The sequence below is a fragment of the Pelobates fuscus genome, chromosome 2, assembly GCF_036172605.1.
Source record: "Pelobates fuscus isolate aPelFus1 chromosome 2, aPelFus1.pri, whole genome shotgun sequence".
NCBI lineage: Eukaryota > Metazoa > Chordata > Amphibia > Anura > Pelobatidae > Pelobates > Pelobates fuscus.
Genome location: NC_086318.1, coordinates 224,007,335 through 224,028,006, shown reverse-complemented (window position 1 = coordinate 224,028,006; position 20,672 = coordinate 224,007,335). Strand labels below are relative to the sequence as shown.

General features: G+C 40.5%; 1 long non-coding RNA gene across 1 annotated transcript; it reads left to right on the top strand.

Moving 5' to 3' along the window:
- The first annotated feature begins 3,754 nt into the window (after positions 1 to 3,754).
- Positions 3,755 to 4,800, top strand: LOC134585721 (uncharacterized). Its single transcript, XR_010086543.1, has 3 exons — positions 3,755 to 3,884; positions 3,987 to 4,060; positions 4,634 to 4,800. It is a non-coding gene; the product is annotated as an uncharacterized LOC134585721 (long non-coding RNA).
- The last annotated feature ends 15,872 nt before the right edge of the window (positions 4,801 to 20,672 follow it).

Below are 20,672 nucleotides of genomic sequence, written 5' to 3'. Positions count from 1 at the left end.
CATGGTCTGACCATGTCATTGTCCCTATCGTGGCATCTTCTATTCGGGGCAGTAGGTTGGAGGGGATGAGGAATCTATCTATACGTGAGTAGCAGTTATGTGCCGCTGAATAGCAGGTGTAATCTGTTTCTGCAGGATGCAATATGCGCCATGGGTCTAGCATGTGAGCTGCTGTCAGAGCAGAGCTTATTCTATTTGACAGTGCAGTTCTCTGTTTGAGTGTGCAACTTGCAACCTGTGTGGTAGAGGAGGAGTCAATTTTGCTGTCTAATAGAAAGTTGGTGTCGCTTCCAATGATTACCTCCCCGTATTTGTACATATCCACCATTGCTAAAATTGTCTGCATAAATTCATATTGGTTTTCGTTTGGACTATACACATTGATTAAGGTATAAGGCATATTATTAATTAAACATTGTAAAATTAAATAGCGGCCTTTCTTGTCACCGATTTTCCTAACCAGTGAAAACACCACCCCTTTACTTATCAAGGTGGAAACCCCTCTTTTCTTTGCGGTATAGCAAGTATGAAAATCAATCGGATACCACTTGGAGGTGAATTTGGGCTTGGAATGCCATTTGAAGTGTGTCTCCTGGAAAAAAGCTACCTGGGCCCCACTTCTTTTCGCTTCCTGTATGGCTAGTCGCCGCTTGTTGGGCGAGTTGAGCCCCTTGGCGTTCAGTGACATAATTTTAAGTACCATTTGGTCGTCGTATGGTATGCTGTGATATGAGATGTTGGATTTTAACAATTATAGCAGCCTTGGTATCAAGCCAAGGCCGGGCGGCAGTAGGAGACACCTTAGTTTTAGGTATGATAGGCGCTGGGTGGCCCAGAGTGGCGAGCATGTTACAGGTATCAGACACATTCTTTAGGGGGGTGGGGTGGGAGGGAGGGGGGTAAACAGGGGAAAAACTATATACAATATTCCGTAAGTCACCCTTCAGTGACATTCAATTGCCCGAGGCAACGGAAAAGTAAGAAGGGCTATTAGAGCCCAAGGGGGTGGTTGATCAGGATTGGAGTATCAGGATCCCTCTTGCGTGATCCACAACAGTCCAATTCCGAGCGCGTGCGTCCGGGTGGCGTTCACCCGCCGCGGCTTGGTTTGTGGTCTATTTACAAACCTTTCAGTGCGTCTTAAAGTAAACATCAGTTAAACTCAAACATAAGCCATGAACAGAATAAACAGAATAAACCTGAACTTCACTTCCATTAGGGAAGTGGTGTTGCGATGTAAGTTCGTATATCTTTCAGGTCGGTGCTGTTTTATTGTTCGTGTCTTGTGATGTCCCGGGCATTCTTGACCAGTTTTTTGTGAGCTTCTGTGGTGCTTGTGCCGGTGTTGGTTGTTTCTGGCGGTCGGTGGCAAGGAGTGGTATATTCCATTCCCGTAGTAGTCTTTTGCCATCTTCCGGATTCGTTATGGATTTGTCAACGCCATTTCTTTTGACGAGTAGTTTCGTAGGAAAGCCCCACTTGTAAGGGATGTTTGCGGTTCTGAGCGCTTCTGTGATCGTTGCAAAGGTCCGCCGTTTGAGCATAGTTGCCGAGGAGAGATCAATGAATAGCTTGATTTTGTCGTACGCCTCGGGCCATTTGGTGGTAGTTCTGGCTACCTGCATGAGTCTATCTTTGACGGTAAAATGATGCACTCTAGTAATGGTGTCTCGTGCAATGTCAGGCGGGAGATGTTTAGGCTTGGGTAGCCGGTGCGTTCTGTCTAGGATCAGATCGAATTCAGACAGGGAGGGGATCAGTGCTTTGAACAGGTCTTTGACATACCTGGGGAGGTCCTGCTGTGAGACAGTCTCAGGGATACCTCTGATGCGGATGTTGTTCCTCCTGCTCCTATCCTCCTGATCTGCCACCTTTTCTTCCAGTGTTTTTAATTTGTGTTCCAGGACAGTGTAGGCTTCTGCTATAGAGTTATGTGCTTCCACTAATTCTTCAGTTTTATCCTCCAGGCGTGCAGTGCGTTCCCCCATGCTGTGAATGTCAGCTTTGATGTCTGCTGTCATTTTTAGGAGGTCTGCTTTGAATGAGGCTTGAAGTTCTTGCATGATTATCCTGATGGACGAATTTGTGGCAGGGCAATTATGTTCAGAGTGACTGTCTCCTGCCTCAGAGTCTTGGGAGGGAGAGTGCCGTCCGTCGGCGCCATCTTGGATTTTCGGCTCTGTGTTCTGGGACCTCTCTAGGTGAGAGTTTAACGTTTTTTGTTTAAGTTTTTTTGCAGCCATGTTGTGCCTGGATGTTTACCCGTCGGGTTGAGCTGGTTTCGCACGTTTTGTGCGGTTTGTTTTGCTGTAGTCGCCGGTTTATTGCCGCTGGTCGGGAGAGCTCCGGTTTCGTGCGTCTGATCACATGCGCGGTCCGGACACGCCCCCTATTGACCTTTATTTTAACGGAAAATTACTTTCTGTTTGGAGATAGATATTATAAGCAGTTCAAAGGTACAGCTATGGGCTCGAATGTCGCTCCAACATATGCAAACATTTACATGAACCGAATGGAAGAAACGTGTATTTATCAGCATCCTTTATTTTCTAAATGCTTAGTTTGGAAAAGATACATAGATGACGTGTTTATATGTTGGAGCGGCACTAGGGCCCAATTACAGGATTTTTTTGAGTCATTGAATATACAAGATGTAAATATTAAATTTACCATGTACTGTGACACGATTACGGTTCCTTTTTTAGATGTCCAAGTACAGAGAGTACAAAATTGCCTTCACAGTGAATTGTACATAAAACCGACTGATCGTAACAATCTATTGACTTACGCCAGTTTTCACCCAACTCATCTCAAGAACGGGTTACCGTTCAGTCAACTGTTAAGGGTGAAGAGGATAGTTTCACAGGAAGAAAAAGTGATGACAGGTTTAGATTTCATGGCCAAAAAATTCATAGAGAGGGGCTATCCCACACATATAGTTGACAATCAGCGACAGAAAGTTGAAACCCTTTCCCGTCAGGAAACTCTCTCGGGCACGGGAGCCAGAAACAAAGTAGAAAGGATCACGTTAGTGACACCATATACTCCACTTAATAGAGATATAAGACAAGTCATATTAAAACATTGGCAGTTATTTCAGGGAGATGCCCAATTACCCCCGATATTCCAACATCCCCTGCTCTTTTCATACCAGAGGGCCTCGAATCTGAGGGACATTATAGTGAGGTCAGATATGTGCAGTTCTAAAAAACAAACCATATTTTTTTCAGAACCTAAGAAGGGTACCTTTCCATGCCTTAATTGCTCACACTGTAATAGTGTGATCAAGGGGGGCGATTTTGTCCATCCTCGGTCAGGTAACAAGTTTTATGTCACAGATTTTTACACGTGCAACTCAGATTTTGTCGTATATACTCTTAAGTGTCCCTGTGGGCTTGTATATGTGGGGGAGACCATCAGGCCAGTGAAAGAGCGGATAGGGGAGCATAAAAGGAGCATTAGGGCAGCATTTCAACATGACAAAGTGGAGGCTCCGGTACCTAGGCATTTAAAAATGCATGGCCACAATGTAAACCTATTGAGGTTTCAAGTTATAGACAGAATCCCACCCCTACGCAGGGGTGGAGACAGACAGAAGCTTTTACTTCAGAGAGAAACTAAATGGATAAATACCTTGGAGACCTTGTCACCACTAGGACTTAATGAGGATTATGATCTTAAACATTTTTTGTAAGCATTTCCTTTTCCATATTCATCATTGTCTGCTCTATGATTTTGTGCTCCTTACAGAGGCTCCTCTTGACCAGTATTGGTCCGTTGTTCTTTCCTGCCGACACTTTGACGCTTATGGGTCCGCTACCTGCCAGCAACACAGGGTCCCTCACGTACATGGCCCTAGGGCACTATGGGGTATCACGGGGCAGGTGAGTTGTACACTAAGATTTATTTATTTATTTTTTCTATTTTTCTTTCATTGTGCGAAATAATGACAAATGTTGTCTCTCTTTTTTCTCTTTTTTATATAGCTGGTTGTCCAACTGGCTCATATTCAAAGATTTTTTCTTTTTTTCCTTTTTTTCCCCTTGATCATCTGTCACAGGTGAGCCTTATAATAATTGTTTAATATTGAGACAGTTCAACTTAGAAGTATTTCAAGATTTTCAGATTTTTTCAGATTTTTTGGATTATTTGGTTTGTTCAAGGTTTTTCTACATTAATATCTGTGTTATTAGATAGGTTGTCAAATAAAGTTTTTTTCTAATATACAGAAAGAGTCTTTGGCAGTCTCTTTTTTTCCCCTTTTTTGTTTTTGTTTTCAATTATAAATTATGTTCACTCCATAGGCTACTTCTACTGAATATAAATTACACTGTGTGGTATTTCTTTAATAGTTATTAACTTGTTTTTTTTGTTTTCAATTATAAACAATGTTCACTCCATAGGCTCCTTCTACTGAATATAAACTATACTGTTAGATACAACTTGTTGGCTATTAAGATTCAAGTCTGTTTGTGTGGGGCTATTTGTAAATGTACAATAAAGTTTAGTTGAGCACGCATGACGCAGCGACGCACGCTGACGTCAGAATGCGGAAGTAGGACCACGGAGTGGATGCGGCTGGGTTTAGCTGCCAACTAAGGATATTTAAACCACTTTGCATTTGTTTTGGCAGAACGCAGCACACAAGGGCCGTCGAAGGGACATAGACGTCCTGAGCGCGCAGTCCGCCCATCCAAGGACTGCCTAGAACGACCTGCTATACTGACCACACAAATACAAACTGAGAGTTGGTGAGGTGATCGTTTTTTACATCACAACAGGAACCTTTTCATCCCCTTCAACATCATTATCAGATTACAACTACAGACTACAGCATCCTCCTACTGTGCATACCAGGAGAAACTCCTACATAGTGCACTATATTTTGGACTGCAATATATCAGGACTGTATTATTATTATTTTTTATTTTAATTTTTTGTCCTTTTTACTTTTTCTTGTTTTTCCCTTTGTTTCCCTTTTTTTTTCTTTTTTTCTTTTCTCCTTTTTTGGATTTTTTCAATTTTTTCTTATTTTTTCCTATTTTTCTATTTTTTTCAATTTTTTTTAGATTCTGTGGATCATTACCAATTGTATATACATATATTATGAACTGTACTTTAAACGAGGGAGGATTCTGAGTATATATTGGTAAATAGCTCATGTATATAGGATGAAATGTATGTCACCACGATGAAATACTATACATACCATTATAAGCTAATTTAAAAATAATAATAATAAAAACTATGAAATAATTGCATGATTAGCAATAAGTTTTATTGCAATTTGTTACACATTTAAGTGCGGTATTCATATATATATATATATATATATATATATATATATATATATATATATATATTTAAATCCAAAAAATATATACAAGGTGTACTCACGGGTCTTGATAAGCAGTTTAGTTTATTCACTGGTGCAAATTACATGTGCAGAAAAAAATCTTATAGGGCCTTTTTCAAAATAAATAATACAGTGTACGAGGTAAGTATATATATACGAAAATAATAATGAAGACTTACCAAAAGGTGCGTGAGGAAAGCCGCCCGCCGTCCGGAACCCGGAAGTGCAACAGAGAAACCACGTGACAAACGTGTTGACGAGTGAATAGGTTCTAAGCAACGTGTTTAAACATATTGTGCATTCTTCTAAGTTGTTGTGAAATGATCACCCATTGTAGTGATCAAAAAGAAGTGTAATGATTCATACTATATGGAGGATAATGGTAACGATGTATAAAGATGCTATAACATACACCCAAATCGGAGGATACTAAATTTAGATGTAAGAAAAAACAACCGTGACACACAAGTGAAAAAATCTATGTGAGCACACATACAAAGTGAGAAGTGAATACATCTAAATGTATACTCCTACAGAGTGTCTATTGCACAAATCTCAAGTGCCTAAATTATGACAAACAGCCTGCCGTGTATACATGAACACCAAATAAGTATCCTTGTATTATACAAACATATATTATTGCATGTAACATAGGGGGCTAAAAGAATTATGTATCAAATAAACAATATATACTTTTATAACTCAGACAGCAGATTATCCAAAAAAGCAACAATCCATATCAAGCATTTTTTTTTAGCTATGGTTATGCCTGGCTAGATATGCAAAATGGTGGACGTGATCAAAATTATTTTTAGAAGGTGACAGACCCTAATAATATACCATATTTAAAGGCAAAGTGCCTAGAGTAAGCAAAATAATTTTGCTACATAAAAGGGGAACTAAGCAGATCTATATAGACCCATGGTAAATCCATGGTAAATAGACACAACGGGAAATTGCGTACACTATGATAATTACTAGATGTTCATACAAACAATTTATATTAAATAAAACATTACCTATTGAGTATACATTGGTGTGAATTCAAATATGGTCAAAGTTAGCCTACAAAATAGTGCTATAGGCTGCGATCTTCAAAAATGGGGGATATAAATTCAACCCTATATCACCAGATCGATACCAAAGAAAATAAGAACAAAAGGAAGGAAAGGAAAACAGCACAGAAAAGAGATACCAAAGAAATAGATAATCCAAAAAGTTTTTTACAGAAACATAGAATATGTATCATACTCATTAAGGCCTTTAGGTGTAACCGTATCTAGTTTAAAAATCCAATATGCTTCCCTTTGAAGCAATAGTCTAGATCTGTCACCCCCACGAGGTAAAGGAGGGACATGATCTATTGCCATGAACTTAAGTGTGGGAAGTCTATGTGAAGCCGCTAGGTAATGTTTAGCCACCGGCTTATCAGTTTTTTGATCCCTGAAGGCCGTCATGATGCCGGACCTATGTCCTCGGATGCGATCCCGTAGGGTTAGGTCCGTCTTCCCTACATAAGATAATCCACATGGGCATGTTATGAGATAGATTACATGGTCTGTTGTACACGTGATGTAATAGGGAGTGGTAATTCTTTTCCCACTATGGGGATGAGCAAAGGAGTTTCCATAATTCATATAACTACAGGTGACACAACCGCTGCATCTACAACATCCATTTTTCTTATGCATTGCACTTTTCTTGTAACTCTGTATAGGATCACTCCGAACAAAAATGTCTCTTAAGTCTCTGTTTCTTTTATAACTGATGATTGGTTTCTTATGGAATATGGAGGGTAGGTATTTATCTGAACCTAATATATCCCAATGTCTATCAATGGATTTACGGATTTGTGTGGAACCTGTATGATATGTGAGTGGTAAATATATATTCGGTGTATTCTTGCCTAGTTCCGGTTGTACTCCATTAATCTCCTGTGTCCATTTCTCGATCGCTCGGGTTTTCATTTCTTCAAGAATCTCCAAGTTGTATCCCCTCTCCTGAAATATGTGGGTCATCTCTCTTAGTTGACTTTCTCTGTTCTCGGAGTCACTATTGTAACTTAGCACATGCATATATTGAGACATGGGTAACGAGTCTTTAAGTTGTTGAGGGTGGTAACTGGTGGCTGGTGAGAGTAAGGTGTTTCTGTCCGTTTTCTTATGATGAAGAGTGTGTCCCAAATTGTCACCGTCTTTATAAAGAGTTACATCTAGGAAAGGCATTTCCTTCTGAAATTATAGACCTGTGAGCTTCTGTGGCTGGAAAAGTATTTGAAAGGTTATTAAGGAATAATATTCAAGAATTCCTTGAGAAGAACATGGTTATCAGCAAAAATCTGCATGGTTTTATGAAGCACGGGTCATGTCAAACTAACTTTATTGCATTCTACAAAGAAGTAGGTAGAAGTATTGATCAGGGTGTTGCAGTGGATGTGATCTATTTGGATGTTACCAAGGCATTTTATATGGTTCCACACAATAGATTAGTGTTCAAACTCAAATAAATCGGTCTAGATGAAAATGCTTGTTCTTGGGTAGAACATTGGCTTAATAATAGAGTACAAAGAGTTGTCATTAATGGTAAATTTTCAAGCTGGACAGAGGTTGCAAGTGGTGTCCCTCAGGGTTCTGTTCTGGGATCCCTTCTATTTAAAGGATCACTATAGGAACAGGAACACAAACATGTATTCCTGATCCTATAGTGCTAAACCCACCATGTAGGTGACTTGCACCCCCTTAGCCCCCCCTATAAAAGTTTAAAACTCACCTTATTTACAGCACCGCGTGGGTATGCCGGCACTGGCTCTGCCCCCTTTGTGACATCATCAAAATGGCCATTTTTTAGCCAATCCAATGCTTTCCCATAGGGAAAAAATGCTGTTTTGGACAATCAGGACCTCCTCATAGATATGCATTCAATCAATGAATCTCTATGAGGAAAATTCAGCGTCTCCATGCAGAGCGTGGAGACGCTGAACAGCAGGGCTGCTTACTGTGCAGCCCTGAGCAAGGAAGCCCCTCCAGTGGCCATCTAAGGAGTGGCCACTTGTAGGTGTCCCTAGGGGCAATCTAAACACTGCCTTTTCAGACAGTGAAGACAGTGTTTGACTGAAAATGCCTGAAGTCATGTTTCAGTGTTTGCAGATGACACAAAACTCTGTAAAGTAATACAATGTGAGCAAGATATTACTTTGCTGCAGAGGGATATAGATAGTCTGGGGGACTGGGCACTTAAATGGTAGATTACATTTAATGTTGAAAAATGCAAAGCTATGCACTTTGGCGTAAAGAATGCACAAGCAACGTATACCCTTAATGGAAACAAATTAGGGATAACAACACACAAAAAGGACTTGGGAATTATTATAGACAACAAACTATGCAACAATGTGCAATGCCAATCAGCAGTGGCTAAGCCCAGTAAGGTATTGTCATGCATGAAAAAGGGCATTCATTCTCGGGATGAGAATATAATTTTGCCTCTTTATAAATCACTGGTAATTTTGGGCACCTGTTCTAAAGAAGGATATTATAGCACTAGAAAAAGTGAAGAGGCGGCCTACAAAATCAATAAAAGGAATGAAACATATCAGCTGTGAAGAAAGGTTAACAAATTTAAACCTCTTTAGTTCAGAAAAACATCGCATGAGAGGGGATATAATTACATTATACAAATATATTCGGGGCCAATACAAACCATTGTGTGGAAATCTATTCACAAACCGGACTTTACATAGGACACGAGGTCATGCGTTTAGACTGGAAATAAGAAGATTTCGTCTAAGGCAAAGAAAAGGTTTTTTTACTGTAAGAACAATAATGATGTGGAATTCTCTGCCTGAAGAAGTGGTTTTATCAGAGTCCATACAGATGTTCAAACAGCAACTAGATGCATACTTGCAAAATCAGAATAGTCAAGGTTATAATTTTTCAATGTAGGGTAATAACTTCTTGATCCAAGGATAAATCTGACTGCCATTCTGGGGTCAAGAAGGAATATTTTTTCCTAGTTTGTTGCAAAATTGGAAGTGCTTCTGTTTTTTTTGGCTTCTTTTGGATCAACAGCAAAAAACAAATGTGAGGAAGGCTGAACGTCATGGACGCAAGTCTGTTTTCAGCTATGTAACTATATATATAGTATATATATACACATATATATAAACACATATATAATTGTGCAATAATTATATTAATTTAAATATATATTTTATAAATTAATTAGTACTTGGTGGACTGCCAATCCAACGATCCAGTGATATGACCGCGATTTCATCACAATCTAAGACCAAGGAAGGGCCGGATTGGCTCCAGAGGATCTGACTGGGTTGGGATCGCCGTGCACAATAAGTAACCCGGCCATTAGGGCATTCTATGCCATCCTAACAGCTTTAAAGCCCACCGTTTTCAGCACTGCATAGTACACCGTAATGGTGTTATGGAGTTAATATACACTTAACAGAAGCCTAGATATCGTAGTTTAGATATCTGTTTAAACAATAGCATAGTCTATGGAATTTACTTCATGAACCTAAAAATGCCACGGGCGGCACAAACAGGTTTATCAGAGACAGGATGCAATTGTTATTCAGCATTATGAAAAAGTATGGCCATCATATAACATATGCCATTCATGTCTGCCACAACTGCTTTCTTTTACATGTGGTGGCATGAATATTCTTCAAGCCATTCAAAGTGCCTAAAGCCATGTTATTTAATGAAGAACTGTTTTAATACAGGAAACCTTTTGCTGCCAAACAGCATGGGGAGATGTTTTCCTTAACAAAGGGTTAAAATGCACTGTAAAAGGTCTACAGACAAGATAGAATGCATTCAAATATATATTCCCTTAAATATCCCTAAGTTTGTTTCATTAACTTAGCATTGTCTTTAACTAACAAAATGAAATTGAATGGTTAGTTAAACAAAACTTTATTTTTATACAGTGCACATTTTATCTGCCTTTAACATACTTACATATAATAACACTCTCTCTTTATTTATTTTTTCCAGAAAAGAGTGCGCTCACTGGACTTTTTTCAAGACAAATATTAATTTAGCATTATAATATAACACCTGGAACAGTTTCATTTTTTTAGTTGCATAATGATGATGTTACACACTGCATGACAATGAGTTCCAATGATGCACTTGGTCTCTTCCAGATCTGTTTTTTTTTTTTCACAGTAGTGAGTGTGAACATGTAGAGTAATTAACTGATATTTAACTAAATTGTTTATGGTATATATTTGGTGTTATTGTTAGTGCAGATTGTCTTGCGATAGTTACATAGGCTGAAAAGAGACATGTGTCCACTAAGTTCAGTCTTCCTCACATCTATTTTTTGCTGTTGATCCAAAAGAAGGCAAAAAACAGTTTGAAGCACTTCCAATTTTGCAACAAACTAGGGGGGAAAAATCATTCTTGACGCCAGAATGGCAGTCAGATTTATCCTTGGATCAAGAAAGTATTACCTTACAGCTGAAAATGTTATCATTAAATATTATGATTTTGCTAATGAGCATCTAGTTGCTGTTTAAACATTTGTACAGACTCTGATAAAACCACTTCTTCAGGCAGAGAATTTCCCCTTCTTTATTGTTCTTACGGTAAAAAAGAAAACTTTTCTTTGCCTTATACTAAATCTTCTTTCTTTCAGTCTTAACGCATGACCTCATATCCTATGTATAACCTGTTTGTAAATAGATGTCCAGACAATGGTTTGTATTGTCCCCGGATATATTTGTATAATGTTATCATATCCCCTCTGAGGTGCTGTTTTTCTAAACTAAAGAGGTTTCAATTTGTTAATGGGACATTATAGTCACCAGAACAACTACAGCTTATTGAATTTGTTCTGGTGAGTAGAATCATTACCTTCAGGCTTTTTGCTGTAAACACTGTCTTTTCAGAGAAAATGCAGTGTTTACATTGCAACCTAGTTATAACTTCACTGGCCTCTCCTCAGATAGCTGGTAGAGATCCTTCCTGGGTCATGGCTGCCTAAAATGCATCCAAACGTTCAGTGTCTCCTCCCTCTGCATGCAGACACTGAACTTTCCTCATAGAGATTCATTGATTCAATTCATCTCTATGAGGAGATGCTGATTGGCCAGGACTGTGTTTGAATCATGCTGGCTCTGCCCCTGATCTGCCTCTTTGTCAGTCTCAGCCAATCTTATGGGGAAGCATAAGTAACTAAATGACCTCCATTTGTTTAAATATAGATAGGGATGAAGGAGAGAGCACAGGTAACTTTTTTCTTTTTTGTTTTTCTGAGTTACAGCTTCAAGCTTGCATACAGTAAGATTTGTACTATATTTATGAAGGCATGAGGGGCCCAGGGTGGCTAGATGGTGGTTTTAACACTGTAGGGTCAGGAATACATGTTTGTGTTCCTGACCCTATAGTGGTCCTTTAACCTTTCTTCATAGCTAAAATGTTCCATTCCTTTTTATTAATTCTGTAGCCCGTCTGTGCATTTTTTCTAGTACCATAATATCATTCTTTAGAAAGGGTGCCCAAAATTCAAAATGTAGTCTTACCAGTGATTTATAAAGAGGCAAAATGATATTCTCATCCTTTTTTATGCATGACAATACCTTACTGGCAATTAGCCACTGCTGATTGACATTGCACATTGTTGCGTAGTTTGTTGTCAATAACATTTTCCAAATCCTTCTTGTATGTTGTTATCCCTAATTCCCTACCATTTAGTGTTTAAGTTGCTTCTGCATTTTTTACCCCAAAGTGCATAACTTTGCATTTTTCTAGATACAATTTCATCTGCCATTTGAGTACCCAGTTCCCCAGTCAATCTAAATCCCTCTGCAGCAAAGTAATATCTTGCTCACATTGTATTACTTTACAATGTTTTGTGTCAAGAAAAAGACAGAATATCCCAAAAGAGTGACTATTAGGTGTGTACAGGGGATCCTAGCAGGGGGTAGCCCTTAAATATATTCAATAGAGAAAATATGTAAATGTCCACTGGATAGAAATCCAGTAGACACAAAAAGATCCATTAAAGATAAACAATCAATATACAATAATTCGATATACAATTTTATTAGAAACAAAACAATACAACATTAACCCATTAAAAAGAACCACAATAGAAGGCTCTATGAAAAACAGAGAAACAGGGGAGTCTGTATAATGGACTGGATGGAAATCAGCTGAGGGGGGTGGGAGTAGGAGTAAGGAAAATTAATTCCACTGTAAAAACCTACTGAGATAAATATCTGAGTTGCAAAAGCCTGGTACAGCTAATATGTAAATTACAGAGACCTACAGTATAGTGGAATGAAGTGGAAAGTCATGTGGGACTGTATCATTAGTGTTGTAACAAAATCAAAGGCATAGTATACAGAGAAAAGCAAAACTGTAACCTTATGTTGCAATATCCTCATACAGCAATAGACTGTCCCATAAAGTAAAGGTTATAAAGTAATAATAAAGTGATAAGTAATAGGCAACACCAAAAAGGAGATATGTGTCCATGCCAAGGGTACATAATTCATTGTTGCACAACAGAATATTTCCATGTAATGTAATTTGTGTAGTGCATATATGAATTGGCCACTTGGTTGCAAGGTCAGATGACAGAAGGGATAATGTAAATTGCATAGGAATGTGAAAGGAGGCAGTTGGTTTACAACATGGATTGACTCTTTGATTAATCAACGGCTCTGTAAGGTGTGAGAAGTTACACATAAGTGGTCTGGAATTCTAGTTCCAATGTAAACTTAGTGCCTTCAGCCATATGGCCCCTTCCTCTTAATTAATGAGTTTATTTCTTTGACATGTTAATGATCATTAGCCTTGTGTTCAAGTATCATATCTAAAAGAAACATTAGAATAATAACATTAGAATAATAATTAAGCCTTATTTTTTATTATATTTAGAATGGGACAAGCACCATCTTCTAAGCAAGCCCAAACATGATTGGTATAACTTAACAATAGGGTAAGGATTTGTGATGCCTGCTATATTGGGTCACAAGTGAGGAGTGAGACATATCTATGGAATGAAGAAATGGTAACAAATTCATAGAGGCAATTATTATTTATGTGGCGAGTACACTTATTGTCTCTATAGATACGCCTTAACTCTACCTCACGTCGTGGCATGGTAATCCACAGGGTATATATCCAATGATACTGAGATGTGTATTTGTACTTGCTTGAGGGGCCACAATCAAATTCTAAGTGAGTCACCATCTCAGCAGAAGTTTTACTTTGAAAATCTGAGTAAGTGATTAGGGCTTCTGTTATTTTATCCCTTTTGTTTTTATCTGTTGTTGTGTAAATAATGTGATTGTCATCTATATTTCCTAATGCACTGTGACTATATTTTGCTCATAATAAATATTCCTTTATTAAATTCTGCCTTTGTCTAGTAAAGAATCACGTTACCTGAAGAGACTAAGTAGTGTTTTGCAATTACACAGATATTGTGTTAAGTTGTATTTGGTAGGTTTTTATTATTCAGTTACCTGGGGGACCAAGGCATCCCATTTATGAATTGCCTTGGTGGTGACAGTGTTTAGAAAGTAATGTTTATGCTTGAGTGTGGGTGGTGTTAAGGGGGATTTTATCATTATTTCCGGATTAGTGCAGACAAATAGTGAACTTTAACCCTTTCACCACCACAACTACGTCACGCACATTCTTGAAGTAGGGTGCGTTTGTGACAATGTGCATCACTCTTCCTAAAACTAACTCAGTAAATTCGACTTCAAGGTCGCTGACTGAAAAATTCATCAAAACAGAAGGTAACAGAAGGTTTCTTGCCAAACTTCAAGAAACAGCTTGTTGTATCTAAAAAAAACCTTAAGGCAAAAAAACATTATTTCCCCCTTGGAGCCTGTCAGAAATCCCTCCAAAGACATCCCTGCAAAAGGTAAAGATCTAGATAGTCCCCCATTGTTATAACTACAAAACCATTGTGCTTTAAAATAAATGTGAAATAAAAAAAAATATATATATAGAGATAGATTTTTTTTTATTTCACTTCACATTTATTTTAAGTCGCGATGGTTTTGTAGTTAGAACAATATATTTATATACATAGAATATGATCGGGTTCAGGTGTGATACGTACTTGGATGTAATCACACACTAAACGTTTTTTTTTTTTTACTTAAAAGACCTGTGAGTGCCCACTTTGCTATATCATTCTGCACTGCAGTGAGTTTTATCATTTCTGGTATCACCCGAAATTGTTTGGCACACACACATGGTCATATGGATAAGTGAAGGGATGTATAGTTAAGCATTCCTAAAAGTGCAGTGTATTCACAGAACCAAGCCTTACAGTATTGCTGCTAATGTCATCATTAGTATTAGGGTGTATTCAGGTTTAGAGTCAAAGGGGTAATAACATTTACTATTAGGAGGGATATTTAGCTCTCATTTCTTTTGATTGCATTCACAACTTACACAAAACAAGACTGTGTGGATGGATGGGATATAGCGACAGTAAAACACCTGTGGTCTGAACAGTCCATTAGTCAACTGATTTGTGGCCTGGATTTTTATTACCATGCAACCTTTAAAAGATGACTCCAAGCAGTCTGACTACTTCAGTGATTTAAAGACTGGAGTGTGTATGCATACAGAGTTTTACCCTGGTGCTACCAGAGTCGTAACTCCACCTCCACCAGGTTTGATTAGCCAGTCTGGAATAAGAGTTCCAATCTGACTAATGGCAGTCCTGTGCTTATTAGATGTCTGACGTTATCACACACTCTGTACGCTAATGTCCTACCCTCAGCCTGTCCTTCCTCTACTTACTTTACTACACCTTTCTTGGGGGCAGTGATGTCAAAAGAGGAGGATCTGGCTGATGGGAAAACTTGGAAGAGAGGTAGGTTCTAGCTTTTGACGCTTTTGAAACCAGATGAGTTGGACACACAGGAACAGACGGATTGATGGCCCTGTTAGAAGGGTGAGCTTACATGCTAGAAGGATGGGGCATAGTGACTCAAACGGTAAGGGTAGGGTACAAAAGTAGGTTGTTAGGATAGTATACACTGATGGCTTAGTGTTTTGTTTTAATGACAGTACCAGAAGAGGAATCAGGGGGCAGGGAGTTGAAGCTGTTGACAGTTTAATAGATATATTTCCTGAAGAAGAAAGTTTTCTAAGTTTTTTTGAAGGAGTGGAGACTGGGTGAAAGTCCAACAGAGAGGGGAAGGGCATTCCATTGGAATGGTGCAGCCATAAAGAAGTCTTTAAAGCTGACATCAGATGTAGGAGTACGAACAGAGGATAAACGTAGGTCTTCTGCAAAGCGTAGGGGCCTAGACGGGACATATTTGTGTATTGGTGAGGATAGGTTGGTTGAAGCAGCATTGTGTAGCGATTTGTAAACAAGTACCAGGATCTTAAATTGAGCCTGTGGCAAAACTAGCCACTTAAGACTGTATTTGCTTAAATGTGTTTCTGTAGCTTTATGGTTGTTAGAACCAAGTGTATTCCTGTATATGTATTTCATGCGAACAAAAGCATTCGTATGCTGGCGGCATAAAAGCCACCAGCATGCATACAGTAGTTTCACGAACAGTGAATTTCAACACTGTTCGTGAAACGAACAAACTGCCGAAAGGGAGACCACACACAGGAGGTTGTGTGCCTCCCATTAAATATTGAAACATTGTTGCAATCGGTAATTAGAGAGATTCAGGGTGGCCGCCGTTCGGCTACCGACCACGCGGCGGTCGGCCATCTTGGATCCTTTGTTAGCCCAGCGGTATTTGGTTGTCGAGCGCCTGGAACTAAAATCAGCTACTCGACGGCACGGATATTGCTGGACTTCCAAGCCGTTCGGGAGCCCCGGCCCTTCGGTAGTGTGTTCCCATATGTTCAATCGGTACTTTGAATATAACTTGGAAATAATATGTACTTCGTGCGGCGTTCGGTTAGTTATGCTGGGATCTGAGCGGTACTTTCACGAAATGTGCACTCAGACCCCAGCTATCTTCCGTTCGTTTGAATAAAGGGAATAATGTTAAAGTTATGCATTTTCATGTAAAATATTGGTTCTGCTGCACGGAGGGATAATCCACTTAACTGTATATTCTAGTGGGAGTATCCCTCTCGTACAGCAGTGCATGATGGAAGAAATGTCCAGGTTGTTCAGTTCCCCATGTGCCCCAAATTTGAAGTAGGAGGACCGACCAAGCATCTTTTTCCATCTCCCACTTACTAAAATCGATGCCTTATATATACGTCCCCTGATAGGGGACGTATCAGGGTGTCACGACTACTAGTGTGGTCCAGCACGCAGAAACTATGTAAACATATACATAGACAAGAAAAGGAAAATAAAAGGACAGAGCGTAAACCGGACCTTAGAATGGCCGGACTAATACGCTAGAGACAGAGAATGGTCAAAGGGAAAGCCGAGGTCAAGGAAGCCAGAAAATACACAATACCATTTACACAAGCCAAGTCAGGGAAACGAGAATTCAGAATAACCAGGGAAAAGCCAAGATCAGGATACCAGGAAATCAGTTTCACAAATATAAAGCACTCTCAGGAAACCAGGAACAGGAAACCACGACAGGGCCCGGTACTGGAGTGAGCTAGGGATTTAAAAATCCCTCTCAAAGGTCTGATTGGTCAGAGGGCGACCTCTGACCCCAGAACGTGCGTGCGCGTCGACGTCGTGACGCCACGCGCACGTCCGTATAAACTTTGGGGGCGGAGCTGAGTTTAGGCGCGACCACGCGGTCAGCGCCATTTTGGATCCGGGCGCGACACTCCTATCTGGTGGCACATTAGATTGCACGCGCAGTGCCCCAAATTTGAAGTAGGAGGACCGACCAAGCATCTTTTTCCATCTCCCGCTTCCTAAAATCGATGCCTTATATACACGTCCACTGATAGGGGAAGTAACAGGGATTAAACTGATAGGAATAGTACTACTTAACACACCACTCCTATCTGGTGGCACATTAGATTGAGGTGTCAGGTTAGCTTGGTGTGCCAGGCTTGTAATTGGGGGTGCGTGCTGCGTTTAAATGTAGGTGGTTCCACAATGTCTAGTTGAGAGGAGAGAGTGAAGTTGAAGAGGGAGGTTGCAGTGTTAGGGCAGGTCAGGTTTGAGATGGGTGAAAAGAGACTTTGGAGGTTGATGGAGAATCGTTAGGTCAAGACAGTGTAGGTTTCTGGAAGACTGATGTGGTGAGGGTGTAATCTGGGTACGAGGTATGCCGATGTTAAAGGTCAGCAGGTGGTGGTCAAATAGAGGAAATGGAACATTGGAGATTAGAGTTGGTACAGAGATTGGTGAAGACGAGGTCAAGAATGTTTCGGAAAGCAGACAAGAGGCATCAAGGCAATTGGGGTTGTTGTTTGGAATATTAAAGTCCCCAAGAATAAGGAAGGACTGCTAGAGGAGAGGAAATGGAGTAGCCAGGAAGAAAGTGTTCAATGAATAGCCTAGGATGACTGGCGGGGTAAGATAAATGATGGCAATTCTTAAAGTAGTTTGTTTAAGTAGGCGGACAGTGTGAACTTCAAAGGAAGGAAAAGATACAGCAGGGGCAGGGAAGATTGGTTGAAATGTACATTGAGGGGAGTGAAGGATGCCTACACATACTCCTCCTCCTTTAGTTGTTTGGTCTGGGAGTATGGGAAAAATTGTAGCCCACTGAAACACAAGGAAGCAGGAGTAGCGCTATCAGAGGGGAACAGCCAGGTCTCACTGAGTGCAAGTAGTGTGAAAGAATTTGAGATGAAGAGGTCATTTATTTAATTTATGTCAGTAGATGGGTTGTCTGCTCAAAATAACAACTGATGAATATGCATTGGAAGCACGTTTATTAGATTTTTATAAAGACTAATCTTATTAACCATTAAAAAAAAAGAAATAAAAAAGCCTCAATTGAAGTGAGACTTGCCTGTAAGAGTTGTCTGATTGGTTGGCCTAAAAGTCAACCAATCAGAGGGCTCTAACTGAGATTGCTTAGTGTGGGAAATCGCTTAGTGCTATTCCCCCATACAAGCCCATATGGTGCAGAGCCCTCCTTGGGCTCACATTGCTTTATTTTGAATGCATTTCCCGCCTTTCTTTTTTTGTGTGTGCAAAAAGTTTTTGTTTTTTTTAAGTTTTGTAGTAACATTAGGGAACCCTAGCCAATGTGGTCAAAATTCGGGGAGTGTTCAATGTCCACACTTCTTAATACATTACCTCTCTAATTGAAACAATCTGTTTGTGTTAGGAAATGTATTACATTTAAGATTTCTCTGTGCTCTGTATTAGTTTGACTAGAATTAGGAACATCTGTATTTCCATCCTCCCAATTAGCAGTTTTCTGAACAGATAGAAAGCATTGCCAGACTTATTTTGGTAGACTAATTTAATTACCACTTAAATGTAACAAAGGGACACTCTAGAGCAAGCATGTCAAACTCAAAGTATGGTACGAGCCACATAAACAAGGTTTACGTTTATGTGGGCCGCACACACACACACACACATACTCACTGACAGACACACACACATACTCACTGACAGACAGACACGCACATACTCACTGACACACACACACATACTCACTGACAGACAGACACACACACACACACTCACTGACACACACACACACAGACAGACAGACACACACACACACACTGACAGACACACACACAGACACACTGACAGACACACACACATACTCACAGACAGACACACACACACACACTCACTGACAGACACACACACACACATAAAGACACACACACACACACTCACTGACAGTCACACACATACTCACTGACAAACAGACACACACACTGACAGACACACACACATACTCACTGACAGACACAAATACACACTCACTAGCAGACACACAGGTACTTACTGACAAACAGACACATACTTGCTGAGACTCACACACTCACTGACAGACACATACACACACACTGACACAGACACACACATACTCTCTTACAGACACACACATACTTGCTGACAGATACACACACACACACACACACACACACACAGACACAGACACACACATACTCACTGACAGACACACACACTGACAGACACACACACACACACACACACTTACTTTTCTTTATTGCTCCTTACCTTATGGAGCCGATGGGGGGCATCTCACTGGGGTCCTTCTTGCTCCTCATTGCTCCCGCGCGCAGTTTAGTGATGCCGGGTGCCGGAATATGACGTCATATTCCGGCGCCCGGCTTAACTTCAGTCAGTGCGCGCGAGGGAGCAGTGAGGAGCAGGAACACTGAGTTTGTCTCTTGGGGCTCACCGGTTCAATTCCCTGTAGAGCCTATTCTGTCCTTAATGTAAATAAAATGTGTGCCATCAAATACCGTATTTTTCGCTCTATAAGACGCACCACACCATAAGACGCACCTAGTTTTAAGAGGAGGAAACCCAGAAAAAAAAATATTCTGAACAAACTGTCCCATAGTGTTTCTTACTATGGGGCAGTTTGTTCAGAATATTTTTTTTTTCTCCCGTCCCATAGTGTTCCTTACCACCCACTCCCCTCTCCTCTCCCATAATGATCTTTAACCCCCTCCCCTGTCCCATAGTGATTTTTAACCCCATCTCCCCTGTCCCATAGTGATTTTTAACCCCTCCTCCCCTGTCCCATAGTGATTTTTAACCCCTCCTCCCCTGTCTCATAGTGATTTTTAACCCCTCCTCCCCTGTCCCATAGTGTTCTTTAACCCCTCCTCCCCTGTCCCATAGTGTTCTTTAACCCCTCCTCCCCTGTCCCATAGTGTTCTTTAACCCGCACATCCCCTTGTCCAATAGTGTTCACACCCCATAGTGTTCCCCCCTCCCCACATCCCATAGTGTCCCCCCCTCCCCTCATCCCATAGTGCTCCCCCCCCCTCATCCCATAGTGTTCCCCCCCTCCCCTCATCCCATAGTGTTCTCCCCTCCCCTCATCCCATAGTGTTCTCCCCCTCCCCTCATCTCATAGTGTGTCCCCCTCCTCTCATCCCATAGTGTTCCCCCCTCCTCTCATCCCATAGTGTTCCCCCCCTCCCCTCATCTCATAGAGTTCCCCCCTCCCCTCATCCCATAGTGTTCCCCCGTACCCTCATCCCATAGTGTTCCCCCCATCCTCATCCCATAGTGTTTCCCCCCTCCCCTCATCCCATAGTGTTCCCCCCCTCATCCCATAGTGTTCCCCCCTCCCCTCATCCCATAGTGTTTCTCCCCCTCCCCTCATCCCATAGTGTTTCTCCCCCTCCCCTCATAGTGTTCCTCCCCCTCCCCTCATAGTGTTCCCCCCCTCCCCTCATCCCATAGTGTT